General features: G+C 32.9%; 1 protein-coding gene and 1 non-coding gene across 4 annotated transcripts in view; one reads left to right on the plus strand and one right to left on the minus strand.

The window, feature by feature from the left end:
• LOC126859136 (ras GTPase-activating protein raskol) overlaps nt 1-23,662 on the minus strand; it is a 291,550-nt gene that overhangs the window by 240,840 nt on the left and 27,048 nt on the right. The window lies entirely within an intron of this gene.
• On the plus strand, nt 14,635-14,782 carry LOC126859195 (U12 minor spliceosomal RNA). Its single transcript, XR_007688775.1, has one exon. It is a non-coding gene; the product is annotated as a U12 minor spliceosomal RNA (small nuclear RNA).

The raw sequence follows: 23,662 nt of genomic DNA on the forward strand, positions 1-23,662 counted from the left end.
ATTTCCTGTTCGACACGTAATGTCGACAGAATTGACCTATTTCAATCGAGCTGTCGGCCGAACATGTTTAGTCGTTATCCTTGGATTATGACTCGGATCTAAGAGAAAATATTGACGCACGTTTCATTATGCAATTGTAAAAAAAGTTGTGCATTTATTGACGTTAAAAATAATTGGAACGAAAACGAGCGCGTGATAGCCATTACGAGAGAAGTAAAAAAGGAAGAAGGAGGTCAAGCTATGTCTTTTAGCGTGAAAAATCAGAGTATATTATATTTCTAATTACATTAAACATTAAACATAAATTAGTTCTGTGGAATTAACAATATATATTCATCATTATTTTATGTCTCTTTACGTAAATTAGCTTTATAAGATTCGAAAAGAGGGTCACCGAATTCACTCTTGAAAAAGACGTGTTAAATCGATAAGTCGCAAGTATTGTTACCTCTTTTTCGCGATGCTGATTGATTATCACGACACTGCGCTGTACATTACTTCCTCATAAGTGTCGCATTTAATAGTTTAAATATTAAATATGTGTGTAAAATTTTAATCTAATTGATTTTGAAAAAACGGATAACTAGAGTTAATAAATAATTTTGTGTATATGTACGTGGAAGTGTAAAAGAATGCTGTTAATGATTAAAATTCCTTCAAAATCGAAAGATTAAAATTATAGACAAATATAATAATTACAAATAGAAAAAAAAACTACGTTTCGGAAATCACAATTTTTTTGTATAGAAATGTATTCAAGTCTCGAAAAAGATAAATTTTTTTTGACTTTTTATTTAGATGTAAAAGATATTCTTAATATTTTTAAGCTCAAATTAATATTGTAAGAGATATTGCCATTTTTCGTATAACATTTTGAGAAAACCTGATAGCAATTTATTAATTATTTATTATATTTCGTAATTATTATATCAATAATAATTAATATATCGTAATTATTTATTGTATTATTTTCAAAGTAAACATCTTTCTTGTTCTATTTTCGTTTCCTTGATAGTGTATGTGTGTAATTCACTCTAAATTATATAATATAACGTATATACATATAAACTAAAAAAAAAATCGCAATTTTTTTATGTCGTATAAAGATCCAAGTATTGAGAATACACACATACGCAAAATAGGATATCATAGACGATATAGTAGATATCTAAAGGATATCTGAATTTATAATAGAAATATCACACATGAGTTTCTCAAAACGTTATCAAGTTTTAATATTCCCGTTGTTGCTCCGTCATTAGGATTTTATTAGCCAGATAAACGAGCTCTAACCATATAGCAAACAAACCCGCAGAGAATCACTGTGGGATTGATTTTCCGAAATGCATCACTTGATACTCTGCCAAAATATATGCGTCGATATCTTCCATTTCTTTTTTGGTGCACAAACCGAGAGTGCATTCTGTGACCCGAAATGTTTTACGGATATAGTAGCATATTCATACAGGTCCAAAATAAACGTTCAATAAAATAATATTTATACTGATACACTTGCAATCAAATGATGTTATTCTGTAATAAATTAACAATAAGAAAGAAAAATTCTTCATAAAAATTATAATTAGGGTTTATATATAATATATCCCTTTAAAAAAAATCTTATCTTAATTAAAGGTAAAAAAAAAAATACTTGGCACTACCGCGTCGCTTGATACAATAATTGCATCTTTCTACTCAGTATGTTGTATATAATTTAATTCTTCTCCGTAAGCATAATCGATATAATCGATATAATAATCTTTTAAACGTACTCATAAATTAATAACTTCGTTTTACAAGCATCACACTTTCAATTCCATTTCTAACAAATTACATTCGCAAAAATAAATAAATGTGAATATTTGTGATAAAAATCTTACTTTTCTTTGACACAACGGTAGAACGATTATGCAACTGTCAATAATCTTTTCCATTTTGCACTTTTCCTCTTTGCCAATCTCCCGATCTTATCCCATCATATTGTATACTTCATCGGTTTCGCGTCAAAAACAGTTACAGAGTGATAAGGAATTTTCACACTTTGTGTAAAAGTTTCCACTTTTTCGCTTTTACGTAAAATTATGTCACGATAAATTTACAATGAAATTTAATTCTCCAATAAAGCTTCTTTTATCAGGCATCCGCCTGATAAAACAATTATTATCGCTAAATGTAAGAAAAGCGAGTACCAGTGTTAGGAATTAGTCTCTGACAGATAATGTTACCGAAGGCACTCGTTGTTGAGTGCGGTTTAAGTAGATAGGTGACGACTCCTACGCACCTGTGGTAGCACGCTGCGCGCCAGACAATCCGAGTGCACACAGATATGCATTCCGTATGTTCTCGTCGGTCTGTCGCGAACATCATACGTGCATGAGCCGCGATTATTCGAAGAGAATGAGAGTAACGTCAAGCACTTCGTATTCAAAGCGATAATTCATGCGCGGTAAAAAGAGACGCTAGATACGTATGCGTGCGCGTATCAGCCAAAAATTTAACCATTTATCTTCTACACAACTGTATTTATAAGAAAGCGACATAAATACAACGCTTGGCGCGTTGCGATGCAATCGATAACCGCGCTCGCCTACATAAACGAATTAAATCGCTTACGAATTCTCTCGAACACAGAACACGACTGAACACAAAAAATTAAACGAAATTTTATTTAAAATTCATTTAAGATTCAGAAAAAAATAAATACAAAAAAAAATTAAAAATAATTTGAGTTAAAATTAAAAAATTTTTAATGCCAATAATATATAGCAATCAATTTTATATATATCTAAAATAATATTTTATAAACATATATATACATATATCATGCTGATAAATTACTAATGTTTATTATCAATGTTTATAATACGCTTAATAGTACTAAAATTTAAACAAACTATATGCATTAATTTCACAAGATATTAAAATAACTCTATTAAAAAAGATACAATCGAATAATGTTAATGAATTTTCGCCGAGGGCGTATAGAGAATTTGAAGAGGTGAATGCAAATGCTCGTGTAACAACATTGCAGTGTTAATTATGTGCATTTACATAGATCAAGCACATGTAATTTAACGTAAATTAATAACATAGTTACTATCATGATTTCCTGCTAGATTGTTTAAAATGAAAATAAGATTATCCTCCAGAGAGAGAATTCTGGATTTCCTAACTAAACATACAAAACGATATTTATGAGATGTTAATGAATAATTAATTCTATAAATTGTTATTAGATTTGGAAAAGTTATTTTATAAAAGTAACTCGTTAATTGTTACTGTCCTTCTTTCTGAAAAGTAATTCGTTATACCGTATTTTCATTATCGATTTTAAAAAACCATTCATTATCATTATTGTTAATTTTTTGGTAATGTTAGTTGTTGCAATTTTCATTACTTTAATACAAGACCAAGTTTTATAATAAATTAATAAATAACTAATTAATTGGATAAATTAGAAAAAAATAATTAATTTTGTAAATAAAACAAAAAAGAAAATAAACACGCACATACATAAAGAATTTTTTAAGCAATTCCTATATTTTAAATAAATAATGCAACTTTAATATGTTAACTAAAATCGATATTCTAATTTTTAAATATCATACGGTTATATAATGCATTTTTTAAATCCGGTTCCTTAAGATCTTCTAATTTTACACTAACAATAAATCACTATCATATATACATGCGCACGTATACGCAATCATCAAATATTAATATACAATTATAACATACAATTTTTATTTATTATATCAATATTAATACAATGTTTTCGAGTCTTCTCTTCTATGAAATAATCACAAACAATAACAATATAAAAATCAATGTAAATGGCTATTATACATACTGTTTCACTTCCAACGAAAATCTAAAGAAATATCGATAAAGAAAAAAATGCCTTAAGTAACCTCAAGAGCCTTCTTTACATGGAATAATGAAAGCCACCAACCATGTCGCGGGAAAGACCACCTTGCTGGCTACCAAGAATGATATCAAGCCAGGATGAAAAGAGAGCCGACCGATTTATGGCGAACCCTCATAGAAACGAAGATAATCCAGCGGATGACAACTCTCTACGCGAATGTGATGCCGGCTCGTAAAACCACCGTTGTATTTTATCTGCGGTATAGTCCGATCCTTATAAATCCCAGGAATTTATCGCAAATTATTATCCTCGCATTGTTTATATACGATGACATAATCGCGCTCATCTAACTTGACGATCTTTGAGGAAAAGATATTATATGTTTATTCGCCTATAACAAGATATCGTCCATTTGTTGCTCAATTTTAACATCCACTTATGTAGATTAATATTCGCACATACAGAAATTATATTTTATATATCAGACTTTACCATAAAAATATTTTACAAGTGATGTTAATGTACACGTTAAAATACCGTTTTCCGATACTATATATTCGTGCTTCGAATATCTTCACAGAAAAACGAAATATTTATGCCCGTTTCCCCGGATTTCAAGCTGAATCTCGAACATGTTCCAGAGAACCAAGCACTATATTTTTTCATATCGATCGGTCAATATATTTTCCGTAATCGCTGCCCAGTGCCGTGCAACACCGTCCGTTCACACCAGAGAGATTAGAATTCCGACGCACGATGGCGGAAACGACGAGTTGAGCTTAACATCGATCTGTTCATAAACGAGAAACTGCTCCGAAAGCAGCGTTATCGTGAAAACGTGGTTCTGAGAGGAATTTTGAATCGCTCCTCCGATGTTGCGTCACAAAATGACTCGCGGCACGTGTTTTTACACGCAGCTTCTCAGCTTTACAACCGGCGATAATATTTTGCAAGTGACGCCAATGACGCGTTTATCAGCGTTATATAAAAGCACGATATTATACATTGTATGTATGTATATATATATATATATATTATAGTATAGTAAATAGCATAATACTGTTATCTTGATTTATAAATGCATTTAACGCTAAATCTATTCTTGCCTCATCTTATGTCGCAATTTATCTGATACAAAATTTCTCTTCGATAAAATAAACATATAACTGTATTTTGACAAGAAGAATTTTTTCATTCTCTATCTCCTAATATTATATATGATAATAAGCCTTCTCGAAAAAAATGTATCTAGTAGATAGATTCAGAATTTATACTTTATCAGTATATTAACATTTTTTATCACGCTAATACATCGTTTATTCATCAATTTTTAATGACAAATAAAAACATCTTTAAGTGTAACGTGAAACAAACTCAAAAGCAAACTACATTAAGTTGTATCACAAAACACATTTTATACGATAATATAGTAAAACACTTGGATTGATCAACTGATAATCTTAATTACTATGCTCATATTCCGCGAGAATTTAATTGAAGAGCAAAACTAAGCGTGTTCAAAGCGCAAACTTGGGATTTGTTCGCATTTAGTTTAGCTTTAATATCCGATCATATAATAGCGCGTATAAATTCGAAGCTTCTGTCACGACCGCGAGATAACGATTCGCATAGCCGCACTCGCACGGTAGTTCGTTAATCTTTCGCAAGAGAGTTAATTACCGGGAGATTCTCCAATTTCTCTTTCGTCGAGCGCGAGAACTGCCTAAATCTCGGACTAGAGTAGACGACTAATTGGTAATTAGTAAAGAAGGGTGTACCATGTCGGGGCAGTCGGATGGTTTATAGCTCCTCTCGCGTAATGTTTCTCGATTAGGCAAAGTAAATTTCTTAATCGTGAAATACGAAGGCGGATCATTAGACCATTTTCATTCGTCTGTATTCTATATGCCATGTATTTAAATGAGTTAAATTAATTCCACGTTTTTATCCCTTATACATTTTAAACATTCAACTTTAAGTTTGTCCCTCTCATCACTATTTGCGATGTATATTTCAAACTATATTTCTATAAGAGTGTCAGAAGATTCTTCGATTTTTCGATTTATGAAATTTTACAAAAAGTATATGAAATGGGCAAAAACAATAAAAAATAATAAATAATAAAATAATAAATATAAATAAATAAAAGCACAAAATTACATGAGAATATTATGTTAACAATGCAGGGAATAAATTAAATGCAATCACTGTCATAGAAATATCTCAACTTCATAAAAAAGAAAGCGAATATTACGGAGTTTCCTCTTTACTCTTTTTCTCAGATCTCTTCATATTCGAGAAGAAAGCTTTTCAAAGAAAATTCCTGCGTTCGTCTTGCTCGACAATAGCGCTGGTCACTGGCCGACCTCCGCCAACTTTTGCTATTTCTATCTCCGCAGTTCACGAAGCTTTTGTTTCGAGATAAAATGGGTGATAATAATTGCGCCTGACTGAGACGAGCAAAAATGCTTTCACTTCGTAAATCGAGCTCTCGGTATATAAAATTACGGATTTCCCTCAAAGCCCTTTAATTCAACCGTTCACATCTCCCTACCATCGAGATATTCTTTTCTTTGCCTCTTCCTCCCTTCGTTCGTTTAAGTAAATTCGCAAGGAAAAAATGCATTGTGCCGCGAGATATTCGTTCCACGGTATATCTCTCGACCTCAAATACGCGAATGTCATGCATTATGACAGATTATCATTAATATTTTTATCCCACGATATGCGTGTTAGTTAATCGCGATTTCTTTTCAAGTTTATTAACGCGTTTCGCTGTCTTCGTATTTACATTTTTTTTCTCCCGCGAAGCAGGTAAATCGCGTAAACGCCGACACACAAAACGATCATTAGTCTCTATAATATGACGCGAGATAAGAGATCCGTACTCTCGATTCTCATTACAAATAACGACAGCGTCTCGACAGTTCCACATGATAACACCTGCGTCGATCTCGACCAGGTTCATTAACACGTCCCACATGACGAGATAGAGAGCGAGTCACTTCGCAACAACGCACGTAGGCAGCCAGACATTGGGCGTTGTCTGAGAGATACCACGAGATATCTCACCCATTCATCAGGAGAGAATGGAAAGCGTTTAAGTGCAAAAACGGTTGTGGTAGCCAGCCCTCTTCGAGATGATTTTCTTGCAAGTAATAGTTGCTCTTTCTATTACCCACGCTTGTTCCTCGAGTAATCGTAAATTGCAACTGTGCGCCTTCAAGGCCTATTATAATTGAAAATTCTTAGAATCACGTAGGCCGAAGAGAGCTTTCTGCAAGGATCCGCGATGTACAAATTTCAAGACTGTCACCAAGCGTTATTAATTTAATAGCAAGGAAAGGAAGAGTCAAAGTAATTCGCCCATCTAAGAACAAAGTCTCCTGCTGCCCTTTATTTTATGCTCGATGAAATTTATATTCTAGAAAATTTTGAAAACGCAACGATTAAATATAAAAAACCTGTAAATTTAGAGACACGAAAAAAAAATAAAAAAAAGAACAAATCAATTTTGATCACTCCAAAACAAATTCGAATAAAACATATTAATCACAATTTAGGTGTAACAGCGATTCTTCAAATGATTGAATCAAACTATATTTCACAAAAAAAAAATAAATAAAACAATATTTATTAGTTAATTTCATTTGAATTTAATAAAAAATAACAAAGAAAATATCGTCAAAAAATAGTTGATTCCACAAATGGTCTAGAATCTATATTTAAAAAAATATCCGGCAATATTTGAGTAAATCATGCATGACTTTACACAGGTTCCAAAATATCTATCTTAAATATCTAAAAAGTCTATTTTATTCACTAAATATTTCTTATAGGAATAGATGAAGGCATAAGAATGGCGAAAATAATTTACTTCCATGATAATTTTCGCGAAGGATAACGCGATCACAGAAAATACTTTTTAAGCGGAAGAAGCGAGTTGTGCCGGATATGACTGGGCCATGCGGAGGTAAAGACGGTCGCACTTTCTACAAAGATTTGCATAAGAAATTACGAATTCCTTGTGGACAGCGTTTCTTTCGGCTTCGCTACCGTCACGTCGATTAGTTTAGCGGATTGAAATTTCGCATTTTCGAGGCATCGAATAAAATATACCGCCAAGACCGTCCGTCATTTTCTCCGCTTCCTCTCTAAGAGATATTACACACGATTTAATGTTATTCATACCGGATGTAAATGTTGTCATAAAATTTCAATACTTGTCTACTTTTTCACGATAACGAAGAATGTTTCGATCGGAGAAACGACAATGTCTCGCCGCAAAACCGTATCAAAAATATAACAAAAATATACATATAATAAAAAGATAGGACAAGAGTATAAATAATATTTTCGCGAGAAAGTACACTTACATTCTCCGAATTGTTTTACAGGGAAAATAAACGGAATAAAACATCGATCGTATGAAATCGCAAAGTGGATATAGTACCCCCGTGGATTTTCCAACCAGACTCGATAATGCCAGAACGCAATTACAATTGCTTCAAGCACGCGGCTCGCGTTTTTCGCCGATGCGGCGCGTGAAAAACGACGGGAATAAATTAGCATGTAAAACTCGCAATTTCTCTCACCAGCCGCGTAATATTCATCGTCAGACTCCACGGCTAACCACACACCACTCGGCCCTCTAGCCTAAGCATAATCCCACTCTATTGTTCGTGAAACTGCGTACCATCGCACCGTACCCGATTATTCGAAGTCGATTTTCGTTTATCGGGCGAACGCATATCGTGACCATATCGATTCGAACGATTCCTCTCGCTCTGAGGATTCTCTCTCCCTAAGCTTTGCCGTTGCCGGATTAGAAAATCGATAGGGAAAGCAACGAGCGAGTATATGTTAATCGGAAACTTTGACAAATGTCGAAGAGAGAATAAAAAAAGATAGAGAGAAATACCGGAAGAAGAAATGGAAAGGGGAGATAGAAAGCGCGACAAGAGAGTGAGAAGGAGAGAGAAAGAGAGTAATCGAGATAGAGAATCGTTGCTATGCGGGTTGGAATATCGAGTGGTTCTAATGTAATTGCGTCGGCTAAAGGTCCTAGGAGATATGTGCCCGCACGGAATAGACGTGACGCGTTTGACATGTACGTAATTAACACTCGAGGAAACCTTATCAGCGCCTGTAGCGCGCTTTCGCAGCACTGCATTTAGAAGCAATAATATTCGCAATCGGAAGTCCTTGCGATCGTAAAATATTATTTCAAGGGAGGAGACTCGTGCATGAAAATCGTGTTTTTAAAGATAAATATTATTTGAATTATTGAAATTTTTTTATTTCAAAATATATAAACAATACTTATAAAAAAATAATGCATTAAAAAGAGAATATGTGTGTCTGCACTATTCTTTTTTTATCAAATATTATTAATACAAAACGTTAATATTTATTAATTATAATATATAATATACTTAATAGTAATAAAAAACTTATTTCAAATAATCTTAATTTTGTATAATTGTAATACACATTTTTATCTTGCAGGTTTTATCGCAAATTAATGAATGGTACAACAATTAAAATTATGATGTTAAAGAACTCGCCATAAACGAGAACTATTAAAATTCGCGTCGTCTCTTTTCGTAATCATTTTCTCAGGATATTACGAGAAATCTATTGACGTTCCCAAGGTGAAGGATAATAATTATTCCGGAAAGTTCAGTCTTATATCTATTGTCTTAGAATCCCTCATCGCTCTTTGGCGAAACTTCGGCGACTATTATCCCGGCAGAATGTAAATCCGATACAAACTGCGGTACAGTTTCCACTCTCGTACTCTCTTAATCCAAACCAAGAAGTCTTCGAAGACATAAAGTAAGATCAGGGGCGATGGTACTATAAGTTAAGAAGTTTGACAGGTAGCGTCTTGTCAAAGTTTTTGAGAAAATTAAGAGTTGAACGAAAATCAAAAATCCAGCAACGGTGGCAGAGAATAAAAAAAAATATGCTATTGAATTTATATAAAAATAAGTTATTTTTATATACATATTTTACTTACAAAGTTAATTACATATCCTTAAAATTTTTTAAGCAAATAATAAGTTTTAAACAACGTATTGAAACAATAGTCAGTTACAATCGATTAAGAATCAAATATTTAAGTCATTAACATAAACATGAATTGTAAAGGATGAATATAATATCTATGAGAATATTTTACGATTGATCAAAGAAATTTCGCACTCGCTCTTTCGTTATCACATTAATTATACAAGGAAATGCGAGAATATTTCCTTTCTATTTATTGAAATAGAAAAGATATTCTTATTAAACTCATAGTTTCCACTTTTCTGATCATCACCATCAACGCTAAATTGACAGCGTACGAGCGACAATTATTCGATTCACGGTACATTTGTTTCCCAGTACATATCACGCAACGAGATTTAATCGCATAACGAACGGTGCAATTGAACAGTTACTTCACGACGAAGCGTTTTCGCGTGAATGACTGCTCACTCGTTCATTAAATAATTAGACGAATATCAGTCCGTAAAATTGAGTAAAACGAACCAATTTCCATTTAACGTAAAACGCTCGTGCAGTTCCGCTAAAATTACACTCGCGCCTAGCTGATGGCTAATGGAAGCTTACGCGAAGCGGTTCGGTTAATGGAAGGCGCCCCACGTGCCACCCGCTTACGACTTAATATGCTCGAACAACCGATGAATGTTTCAACGGTCGTCTTTCGACGATCGTTTGTTCGTTGTCTTGAGAAACAGAGAAAATCCACGGATTAGCCGGCGACGATTCCCGAAACGATTGCCAGCATAGTAGCCGGAATTTTATTTGATTCAAAGACTCATTTAAATTTGAAAGAGACGCCGCGTTTCAAGCGAACAACTTTTCCCAAAAGACGTCGAGAGAGTTGTAACCGCCACGGTGCGTGAAGAGCGAGAAGAATTATTCCTCGCTGAAAGTTCGCGAATCGTACCGGCGAATTTCTGTGAGAAGTAGAACGAATGAGATTCAGATGAATAGGACTATTCAAACTCTGACTTATTCAACGAAAGTATCTTCCGTAATCGAAAGTACGTACGTGCACTTGGAGTAAAAGGAGAAAGCTTCGGAGAAAGAGAAAGGAATAAATGTAGAATTTACATGAGAGAAAAATTAACAAGCAGCTTGAAGATGAAACTCGATAGAAGGCTCCCTCCTGTAGATGCGCTCCGCATGGATGCCGGCAATCGATATCGCCACATCAACCCCCACCGACCTGGACCAAATCAATCCCCTTGAGAGTTACAACGCGTCCGTTCGCTCGTTTCGTTTTCAGACTGTGTCGCCCCGCGTATGTATATCCCATTCTACCGCGATGGGGTCCATTCTGCATCCACGCGTTACCAGGATACGTCTACTAACTACCCTCTTTTTCCACGCGCGAGAAGCCACGAAGCACCCTCGACACACGTGACGCCACCCCTGTTGGATCCACAATCATCATCTCGCAATAACGAACGATAACGCGATCGTGCCAGATCGGATAATATTGAATTTTATTTAGCACGTTCGCTATCGCTCTAATTAAAAAGAAATAATCATAAATTTTCATTTTTTACGCGACTTAGATATTACTCTTTTAAACTGAATTAGTGAAATTGTCATTAAATAAAATAGTGACAAGATTTCACCAAAAAATCAGTGAGTATATTTTATTTTAATCTTCAAAACATTCATATTTTGTTCCTCCGTTTTATGTTTCACTAATCAAGAGACGCGATAGCTTCGCGACGCCATAGTAATATTTCACTTTAGCCATTATCACTGATTCTTCTCAGTGATTTTGTTATATAAAATTTTACTGTTTTCAATGAAATATTTATAAGCGAATTGCTTATCAATGATAACATATTGGATTCCACTTAAAAAAGTAGATTAGTATAAAAAAATTATATTCTGATTATGTTATCTATTGATATATGTACTATAATATTTTACTGTTATATTTTTTATTTTAATAATTCTATTTTTATTTTAATAATTACTTTCAGATAATGTCGTATCATAAGTAATCTATCATTATGCGAATATCAATATATGTATACATAACGAATAATAATAAAAGAATATAAAAAAAACAACAATCATTGATAAAGTTAAAATAAAAAAGGAATAAAAAAAATTGAAACACAAAACAATAGAATCTGTGGTATTGAAATATACTTTCTATAAAATTAAACTTGAATTGATAATAAATTATTATAAATGCGTTTATCTCATTAAATTACATTTAAAACAAATGTACTTCTAAAAATTAATTGTTCTTTTGTAATGAACGCTTTTGTTAATTCGTAAACGAAACTCGTAACAAGAGATCGTTGGTATGCTGAATCTTCCTTCACGTTGCGACAATATCAAGGGTGAGAAAGGCGCGTCGAGAGAACGGAGAGGATGTTTTAATTTTGCACGCGACGACAAATTGCGCTCCTCGTTATTGAGGGTGGCAGCGCGTTTCTCTCCAACATCTGTGCATTAGACAACGAAGTCGGACTGCGTGTATGTAGGCTCGATGAAAGCGCTTCTCGTCGCGTCGCTCCCTATTATTTCAACAGCATTATCTTGGTTAACTCTACGACTAAGTTTGCGTACAAAACACGCGGGAATTTACAGGAAGTCGAAAATATTTCGACTTCCTGTCGTTCTTTATAAGCGAATTAGATTGTACATGTTAATCGTACATTTTCATCGATTAATTATCTCAGTTTTTTCAGTTTTAATTGAATAATTAATTTACGTGTATTATTATAAATATTTAAAGCAAGAAATATATAATATTTAGTACAAGTACGATAAAGATAATAAGATTGTTTATTTTTTTTTTTATTGTACGCATGCAATTCTAGATGAGTTTCATAGAAATATATAATGCAAACTATTTAATCTAAATAAAATTAAAACTAAACATTGCTAAGAAAAAAATACACAATTTATTCGTATAAATTATATATTGTTAAAAACATGTTTTAACAAAAAAATATATATAAATAATAAAATATAAAATATAATATAATATAAATATAATATAAAAATATATAAATATATAAGTTAATCAAATTCTCCATAAAATCTCGTCTTTAATCGATTTTTAATAATACAATCATGTACAGTGTTTAAAAATTTAACTTTTGTCTGAGAAAAGAAGAAAAATAAAATGTATTAAAAATATAAAGAATAATATTTCTACTAAAATATATAAAGATTTCTAATAATATTTCTATTTGTTAACTTTAAAATTTTTGTTTAAAAATATCTCTAAATAATTATTCGCCAATGCATATTCCACTTGCAGTCTTCAATTATTCCATTGCACGGTTGTCCGCGAAGACATATGGTATCGACAAGACGCAGCGATGACCGCTCTCGACTACAGAATGCATCTCAAACAATGCGCACGCCGATGCATATAATACGCAATATGCGACAAGGGGATGTCGCAATCGAAGGTGAATACCGCACATAGACGAAGGAGGAGAACAAGCGAAAAGCACATGCATGATGATGCACATAGAAGAGAGATGGAAGAAGAGGAATACGATGTTGACCGAGAGAGAATGCAAACGTGTTCGAAATAATGTCGTAGAGCGTTTACAATGTCAAAAGCGGAGTTGTCGGGGATAGGTGGACTATTCATGGAGGTGACGACTATGTATATGTATATTGGAAATATTTTATATCATTTCTATATAGCTTTTATCTAAATAAATTCTAATATTTAATTTAGATTTTAAGCATCGATACTTAATATAAAATATAATGTTTCTTTTATATTGATACTTAATATGAGATACAAAATAATAAAGTAAAATATATATTAAAGTAAATTAACTAATCTTTAATACATTAATTGCTAAAATAATTAATAAAAAATAATATATATGTTCTTAATAAATTCAAAAAAGTTGAAACATCTGAATGACATATACAAGAAGTTTGCAATACTTTCACATTATTGTGTCTAAGCATAATATAAGGATAAACGTCATGAAACAGAGAAGAGGGATTTAAGACGTCTTTGAGTGTTTCACCGCTTCGATGATCGTGCTTTATTGTCCCACGCGGCGCCATTCAATGAACAGGTAAATCAATTCATTACCGGGGCAAATTGATAAGGATATAGGCCGTGGCAAAGTTGGCTAGAATGTTCAAACGGAACTTACCCGGCCAGCCGTGGAATTTTAATAAGAGTCGCGCATAATGAACCTAATATCATTATGGAACGTTCATTACGGCATAATGAACGCATAAGAGTACGCTTAGCAGCTTCAATGTTTTCAGACGCGCCACTGACGTCAAGTTGTTTTTTTAACATTCTTTACCTTTCCAGAGAAAAGAAAAATTCTTTTGCCTTTATTGTCATCACAATTTTAAACAATTGCTCGATTTATTCTTATATTAATTAATTAAAGTATATTATATATATATGTATAGAGTAATGTGTGTGTAGCGCACACACAAATATAAATATAATCTCGTAGGTAGAAGAAAGTTAACAATTAAAATTTATTAATTGATATAGCATGTGACGAAAAAAAAACGTCGTATATTGCATCTACAAATAATCATTGTAATTAATTTTTCATTAATAATTTTAACATGACTTATAATACTTGCAGATCAATCTTGATGGTCTCACATTATAGTACCTATTGTACTCGATAGATGGCAATTCGGTCTGGTACTATCTCGTAAGAAGAAATCCATTCAGTAGGATATAAGTAAATGGCTGAGAGAGCCGCAACTTCGTGCCTTAAACTAATGAGTAAGGAAAATATAGAGCTTTGGTAACGCTTAGCCATGCTTCGATAAGCGAACCAATTTTTGAGGAGGCTCAGGTCGTCCCAAGGCTGTGCGAACTACTTTTTCGCGTGGCCAGGTGAAGCGATCTACCTCGTTATCTTGGTTTAAAATACACTAGAAAAATTAGTAAAACAATGTCAAAAATTATTTTATCGAAATATTAATGTTTTAATCATTATCTCTGGAATGTAATAAGATGGTGTACACGTAATTCTATTTCGCCATAAAAATTTCTATTTCTTCTAATAATCATCTCCGCCTATATAATTAAATTAATTAAAATGCATTTAATCATCAATTTTATTATATTTTCACGATATATTAAATTTAAGATTATTATTTTTTTTTATATCACTTTTCAACAATGATTAATTATTTAATATTCAATTCATCGAATGCAGAATTTCGTATGTATAATTCTAATTGTTAGAATATGATTTTATTATTTTACGATAAGCGTTTTGCTGATAGCTTTGGTACACAATTAGTCACTTGCTCGCTTATCAACACATGTGCTGTTCTAGACTATTCGACGATCTATCGATTTAAGCTGCATCGTCGATTTATAGTGGCTACCTTTCTCTCTTCCAGCGAGCCTATTTTCGTCGCATGACATAGGTCTTTCGTAATACTTAGAATGATAATTTTCATGCCTCGAATTCCATGTGTACATACCTCGTTGTGATTCACACATTATTCACGACCGGACACGACTCGCTAGTGTTAACAAAACATCCTTACAAATATAGTTTCCTATATTCTTTATAAAATTTGCGGGGAAAAAGCGATGGTGTTAATTTCCCGGAATATGCCGATTCTCATGTCTTGAATAATAAATAGGTAACATGCGAATCAAATTCTATCGAAAATTCTCAAAGCGAGTAAAATAAACGATCTTTAAATATAAATTGGATTGCTGAGCAATGGCGCGTGTTAAATTTCTCCATTTTCCCATTTAAGTATAAAATTTATCATTAATATTAATGTAAGTAAATAAATGATATTATCTCTTTAGATAATAGTTAATTATTCATAGTTTAAAAAAGAATTCAAATATACTCATATATATCGTTTTGGTGTGTATGCATTAAAAAAAAAAAATATATATATATATATATATATATATATATATATATGCATGTATGTATATGTATGTATATATAAAGGCAGATATCACATATGTAAACATATAATATTCGTTTTTTAAGCTTCCAAATGCAAAACGACGTCGGTCGTCCTCGTTCCAAGATATCGATATTAAAGCAGACATCCATAATGCATATACATGTATACATACTCGTATGTGCACGCAATGCGTCTCAAGGCTCGCGCTTTTATCTCTCGACCACGTGTTCGGTACTTCGCCTGGCATTTTCCGAGCGGGGAGCGCATTACACGCAAAGACTCCGTCGTAACGTAAGCTCCATTACGTATATACGCGCATGCATATGCCGACGGTGCTCCTTGAAAATCCGCTCCGTGAAGAGGCCAGACGCGACCTCCCCATCGAGACTTTACTCTCACTTCAGCAGCAACCGGTATGCATTCGTACATCGTGCATTCCACAAGCGCTCCTTTCCTATTTTCCTATCGCGTGCGTCCAATTTTCTCTGCTTTTCGTATTTCCATTGATCAAAGAGAGAGTCTAATAGAGAGTCCAATAAAAGACAGGTGACAACGACACTCTGTTAATATCATACTTGTCGATATGATGTAAGTCACGTGAGAGACGTCAAGACTGCATCAGACGACAAAAATCGGCGCAACCAATTGGCCAATATCATTGCAATGCAAAATCAATTCCGTTCATACTGTAGGAAAAAATGTTTGGATCCGCTAATTCCCGATTTTTCATTGAAATCCGCAATTGTAATTTGTGAATTTGTGTATACGAGCTGTGTATGTGTGCGCGTCATTCGCTTTTTATACGATATCTTGCACGGTCTATTCATAACTTTATTGAACTGAATATATTTCTAGCCAAGGACACACAAAGACTGTATATAATTTTACGCAGACTTATTGAAAAAAAGTCTCATGAAGAGTCCAGCCTCTATTGTTAACGTTAGCTATTTATATATTTTTACTTTATTAAATATATTATATCTACAATATACGTTTTATATAAAGTATACATATAAATAAAATACAGAATATAATATCAAAAGTAATGTTTTAAATTGGACAAGAGATCCTAATCGTAGATAGCCTAATACAAATTTAAATACTAATCGTTCCTAAAGAAATACTAACATTATAATATAAAAAATATATAAATAAATATCATACAAACTATTTACATAATTTTAAAAATTTATCAAATAAAATATATTTGCAAAATTTCATGAACAGTTAGAAATTTATATTATTCCGGCATTATTAAAAATATCACAGATAAACAGAAGCAAGGTTTTTATCGATCGGTAGAGAAATTCTATTTTTTGAATTATACCGATGCGATCTGTACTCATATCTCGTGCAATTTATGATAATCTATATTTCGATCGGCATCCAGCACGATTGATAACAAACATGATCTATATGCGCGATCTTAATCTTCTCGGAGGCTGCGTGTTATCACAATACAAATGACACGAGATTAGCAATCATCCACTATCATCCCTCGAAATTCCGAGGGGTTGCGCGATCGTATCAGAGGTCATGTAGAGGTCATCGCGTAGGCGGAAGCTTCGCTTTGTACGGATAACGAGTTCATGTTCCCGAATACAACAAGCCGGTTATATGAATTTATTGAATGAAATGTAATACAGTCTAAACTACACTATAATAGAGAATCATCAATAATATAACATTATGTCTGCTCTTATTAAGCTTATACAATAAATGCAATATATAGGATTTCATTAGACAAATACACGGTTTAAATTTTAAATAGATTAAAGATATTTGTCATCCTAACATTTCAGAATCTAAAGACGATCGCGATTTATAATTAGAATGAAAATATTCAAAATAAGAAGCCTCAAAGAAAAAAAAAGTCTCATGAAGAGTCTAGCCTCTATTGTTAACGTTAGCTATTTATATATTTTTACTTTATTAAATATATTATATCTATAATATACATTTTATATAAAGTATATATAAATAAAATACAGAATATAATATCAAAAGTAATGTTTTAAATTCGGCAAGAGATTCTATTCGTAGATAGCCTAATACAAATTTAAATACTAATCGTCCCTAAAGAAATACTAACATTATAATATAAAAAACATTATAATATATATATAAATTTTTTATATATAGATTTTTGATAATCGATAAGCAATTTATTTCAAATTGTCAATATTTTAATTAATATCAATTTAAAGAAAATATTTATCATCAAAATATTTCAAAATCAGACACACTCATTGCCAGTACTGTATACTCAATGTTTATAAAACAGATATATTCAAAACTATCGTTTATATTACGCAATAATATTAATAAAATTTGTATTACTTACAAGAATAGAAAAAAGCGCTAAATAAAAGTATTAAAAGCTCTGCAAGAAAAAATTACTATATTGCTATTACATAACCGATCGTATCAGAGGGAAAAGCGATATTCTGAAGATAGTGTGATGGCACATCAAGCGGATTAAAGCAAAGCGAATAATAAACGCTTCTCTTGCCGACGCGAAAACTGGTTTCACTGATGCATTTATGAAATTCGTTCGTGATAAGCGTGGGACGATATATGAAGCATGAACGCGTCGGAAATTTCGAGGACATGCTACCCAGAGGTACACAACTAACTCGACGATCAAATGACCCTGCCGGATTCGCAAAGTGCAAGTACAGCAACCGCAACTGTAGTTAGCCACTTGCAGTTAGCCAGCCCCGTATGTAATGTACCGTATTCCCCAGTTATTCGCGAGCGTGAATTATGCACGGACATGTACGAGTGACAAATACAAATTTAGAAGATTTATTTCGTTTATTATTTAGTTTTTTCTTAGAATATTTCGAGAACGATAAAGCAAAATTCTTTTTCTTTTCAAAATTTCTTTTGTTTTTTCTTAATTAATACACATATATTTAATTTTTTTTTTATATTATATTAACTTAAATTTATGTCATCTCTTGAAATTGGCACGTATATAAGCACCTAAAATTTCTAATAAAATAAAAATCCCGTATTGTTTATTATTTCTCTTTTCTTTTCTCGAAAATAAAGTTTTTGAAATAGTTCTTGCGAATATGGTATCGGAAAAATTATAAATCCCTATCTTTAGTGATAATATAATATTTTAGAGATAAAAAACGTGGTCTTTGGCTCGATGAATGTTCGCCGAATTGCCTCTTGAGGATGTGAATTCAAGACATTATCTGAAAATACACTTCCGTTCGAAGAAAATAAATTTCAAGCTTAAATAATTTCAAGTTTAAAGAAGACTGCTTCTTTCGTGCTATTGATGAATCAACGGCACAAAATTACATTGCGGGATGTATGAACTCGAAGACACCTTTTACTAATGTTTGTTTGATATTATTGCAATAATTTATTTTAAAAGACTGTGTATAATTAACTAATTTTCAAATTGTTATTTTCTAAATATATATCTTTTCTAAAATTTATATATAATTAATATATTATTAGAGTAATATATAAACAATCTATTTAAATTTCTTCTGTCAATCTATTGAAAAGAATCATTGCAATAATATTAATATTAAGAAATCATCTATTTGCTGTTTGTATAAGACTCGTTTCCTTATTTTTTTTTTTTTTTTCAATACAACACTGTGTGCAATCGTTATGAAAGACACGTGGTATTAATGCGTGGTCAGCGTTATCTCTGTTTGCTGCTACTTAAAAGCATTCACGAAACCGAGCAATCAGGCTGCCAATTGAGAAAGAAAAAAATTATTCGTGCTGGCATGCGAGCGAAAAAGTCGTCAAACACGTGCGCTCGTGTGGATTGGATAAATACATTCTTACATGCTATCCCCGCAAATAAAGGGCAAAACACTTTACCGTATAAATTGCCGCGCTGCCTAAAAATGCATACATAATTTTTCAGATTGTTGTTAATTCAGACATCAATTTGCCGGTCGAGATATATCGCTAATCGATTTTTTTTTAAGCGTGCGATTTTTAATCTTATTTAATTTTAAAAAATAATTTTTTTTTTGCATCAAAAATCGATGATCAAATTTTAACTATCGTAATATTTACCGTTTAATTTCAAATTTTCTATAATATCGAGTAGAATAAAATACCATATGATTTAAAAAAATGTAAGTTTGTGATCTCAAGAAGAGGATCCTTGTAATTTGAATAAAAGTACCCGTTAACATACTGATTCGATATTATTTTATTTTTTGTATAAAACTAAAATATGGACGCCTATACAAAAATTTTTTAACGATTGGGTCGCTAAAAACAACTTTAGGTATTTCATAACGAGATAAAAACGGCTGTAATAAATAAGCCGATACGAATTTGCATTCAGAAAGCTACCGTAGCGTGACGCACGCGTGATACTTTTCGTTTACGTGAGTACGATGAACGTAACGTGATAACGTAACCTGCTAATATACACGTTACATATTTTCCTAAAAAATTCACATCGTCAGAGAATATAATTTTTTTTATTAAGCTGCCCTTTTCAGTTTATCTCGCCGTGCAAACATTTCGAACAGAAAAACGCGCGAAATAAGAAAAACTGCAAAATAAGTACATACAGCCTGCGATTTATTACTTACGTTAGAATTGATCGTTCCACGGAGAAAAGATATCGCGAAAGAAAAAACGCGTGCCAAGTAATCCATCACTGGCAATCACCGTTAAGCCGCGCAGGGATGGATCGCGCGTTTCATAACGCGTTTAATTTTTCGGGAAGGGATCGAGAGAGCGTTATCTACCTTGGCGCGATAAGAGAAATGATTTATCTGGCGAATTCCTCGAATAAACCCACTATTACAACGACGCTCTCTCAACCCCCTCGTCGACTAATGGACGGACGGACGAATGTTAACCGTGACAAATGGACACATGCCGTATCAGGCACAACCCTTCCATATCCGGATTTTCTATCACACCCTAATCGTACTGTACAGCCCGCAATAGTCACGTTCCCATATGACGTTACAGTGGAAATAATTATGTCCGTGACGCGAATGCCTACATGTGACACCCACGTTTTCATTCGCGGTAACATTACGGTAAAGATCCCATGCGGCTGTCGCATTATCCGCATTTATTCCCCTTCCCTCTTCCCTCTCTTGGTGTACGTAGTAAAACGCGTTTCGCAACGTGATAGCAATCTCCCCGCAGAGAAATTATTGTACTTGTAGCGCGCGCGCATTGCTCATTTTCGGTCCTGACGAGCGATAAACGAGAAGTCGGCGGCGGCAGAATGTTACAACCAACTGCGGTATCCCAAGGGGATGTTTGTGCGTGCATCCCCGGTTATTGTTGTTGCTTCTAAACGCGGCTCGACGTCCACAACATGACCATGCAGCTACTACAAACAATACCATTTTCACGCGAAAATACATACGTCGCACCGTTGACGTGTTTAGAATTGTAGCTCTTTTACAGTTTTCGCATCTAAAGTAAAAAAAATATTTATACGTTCTCAAACTCTTTTTTTTCTAGGAATATAGAATTATTTCCTTGATAATTTCTCAAACGATAAGAAATTTTAAAAATTTAAAATAAAAAATTTTATTATTTTCTCTTATATCAAATCTTATATCATATATGAGAATTCAAATATATTTGAGAATTCAAATATATTTTCACAAGATTTTCACAATTTTCATAAGACATTAACTAATCGAAAAAATTAGCGTTATCATTTTTTTTAAATTTTTAAAATAATATACATTTTTTGTATACATATATTAAAGACTTGGTCAGGTTACTTACTGTCAATACATCATTATAAAATGTCTCAATTTTATTCGTAATTGTGCCTAATTGTGTACGACTGCACGAGCTATGTTAAATTTATTCGCCATTTTCACGATTCGACATTATCAACGCGGCAATACTACACATCTTTTGATATTTACGAGAAGCTGGCAACCAGAAGTGCAATCAATGGATAGTTATAGTACATTACGGGGATGATAATAATCATGTTTTCGAATGAAACCTTCAAAGCCAGCGTGCTTTATACTGCCTGTAATGAGTAGCATACGCGCCTGCAATAACACCGGTACCTGCATGTGTTCAGGTCAGGGCTGAATCGCCACAGAAACAGCAATCTCTTATTAACAGGGAGGATCAAACGGTATCTGCAAAACATGTATTTTTTCCGCTTACTTTTCCCCACTTCTCTGTGCGCCTTTTATAAAAATCAATGTATTCTTTCAGTCTAAATTTTCAGAGAGAACTGTGTAAATATTAGTTTTATCTCATCTAAAAAAATAATTCAATATTCTAAAAAGGAAATCTTAATTAACACGCATACACAAAATATATACATAAAATAAATCAAGAGAATTTTTATATTATTAATAAAGATAATTATATTTCATCGCTGATGCATATTTTTTATTAACTATGTTTTGGATCTCTCCACATTTTATGACACTAAATATTATTGCCCACATCGCAAAATATATTAATAAAGAATATAATTGTTATCTATATTTTCATATTTCGCTAAATAAAAAAAGAATAGTTTATTGAAAATTTGTCACAATTTTCACACACCGGCATCTTTAATTATTTTAATGTCTTGCTTCGTTTTTTGCGACAGTTTTCAAATCTGATTTGAGACTTTTGCTGTGTGCACATACATCAAGAACTCGTTAACACGGATTTCTGGCTACCAGGTGGAAGCGCTCTACCAAGACGAAATTATTCACGTGTAGAAAGTAATCGCAGGCCAATATATTTTAGCGATTACTAAAAACAAATATGTATCCATAAAAATGTACAAAATAATTTTAAAATTATTCGATAAAGTGAAAATGATAGACAAATTTTTCAATTTTGTTAAAATTCTGCGTTTGCATAACTATATTTTCTAATATATGTATACGTAACATAATTTTATAAATTTTGTACCCATTAATTTTATAAATTTCAAATCCATATTGTTTAAAGCTTTGATTTTTATCCTTTTAAAAATTATCAACAAACTAAAAATTATCAATAGACAAAAGGTTATCAAATTTTCTAAAAATAATTTTTTAATAGCGACTCATGTTAAAGTGTCTAGAATTGGTTGAAATATCTCTGTAAAACATTATTCTCGTGTAGTAATATAATTACAGCAAGCGTATACGGTTGACAAATCCTTGTGATTATAAACAGAAAAATAGAATAGCTTCCAACGATTTCGCTAGCATTAATAATTTGATGGAATGATTGATATTTATTATATTTCAGGAGATAAAAGTATGTCGTGCACGCCTTATGGTTTAACTGTAAGCGCACACCGGATGACAGTCGCAGACAGATACGTAGGTGCAACTGCAGACACAAAGTGCCGGAAGCGTGCTCGACGTGCGTGACACGCATCACGCATAGGTGACACGCACCACCGCATTCGCGTGTGCGTGCATTTACAAATCGTTAAAAGCCACCCGACGTCGGTAGATGGTACCGCTCGAAATTTAGTGGAGAAAAGAGAGAGAGAGAGAGAATCGTTTCGAGTATTGCGTATGTTTTGGCGTGAATATTTTGCACGCGTCGATACGCGCCGACAGCTGAGCGGCACGCTACGTCCATATCGTAGCACAGATTCCTGGCGTTACTTTTCTTTCCCCTGATTTATATTTCACGAGAGAGTGTATGTACATGGGCCACCCTCCTCGTCCCCATGATCGTGAAAATTGCAAAGCATTTCACGCATTCCGAACATTCTCGTCTCGCAAAAATTTACACCACGAATCGTCGAATTATTTTATATGGCCGACGTGATTTTCAAGTTATGAAATGGGCTCGTTATATTGAGCGAGTATTGAGTATTATTTTTTTTTTGTTCACTTTTTCCGCGCGTCTGTA

The sequence above is a fragment of the Cataglyphis hispanica genome, chromosome 2 (genome assembly GCF_021464435.1).
Source record: "Cataglyphis hispanica isolate Lineage 1 chromosome 2, ULB_Chis1_1.0, whole genome shotgun sequence".
In the NCBI taxonomy this organism is placed as follows: Eukaryota; Metazoa; Arthropoda; class Insecta; order Hymenoptera; family Formicidae; genus Cataglyphis; species Cataglyphis hispanica.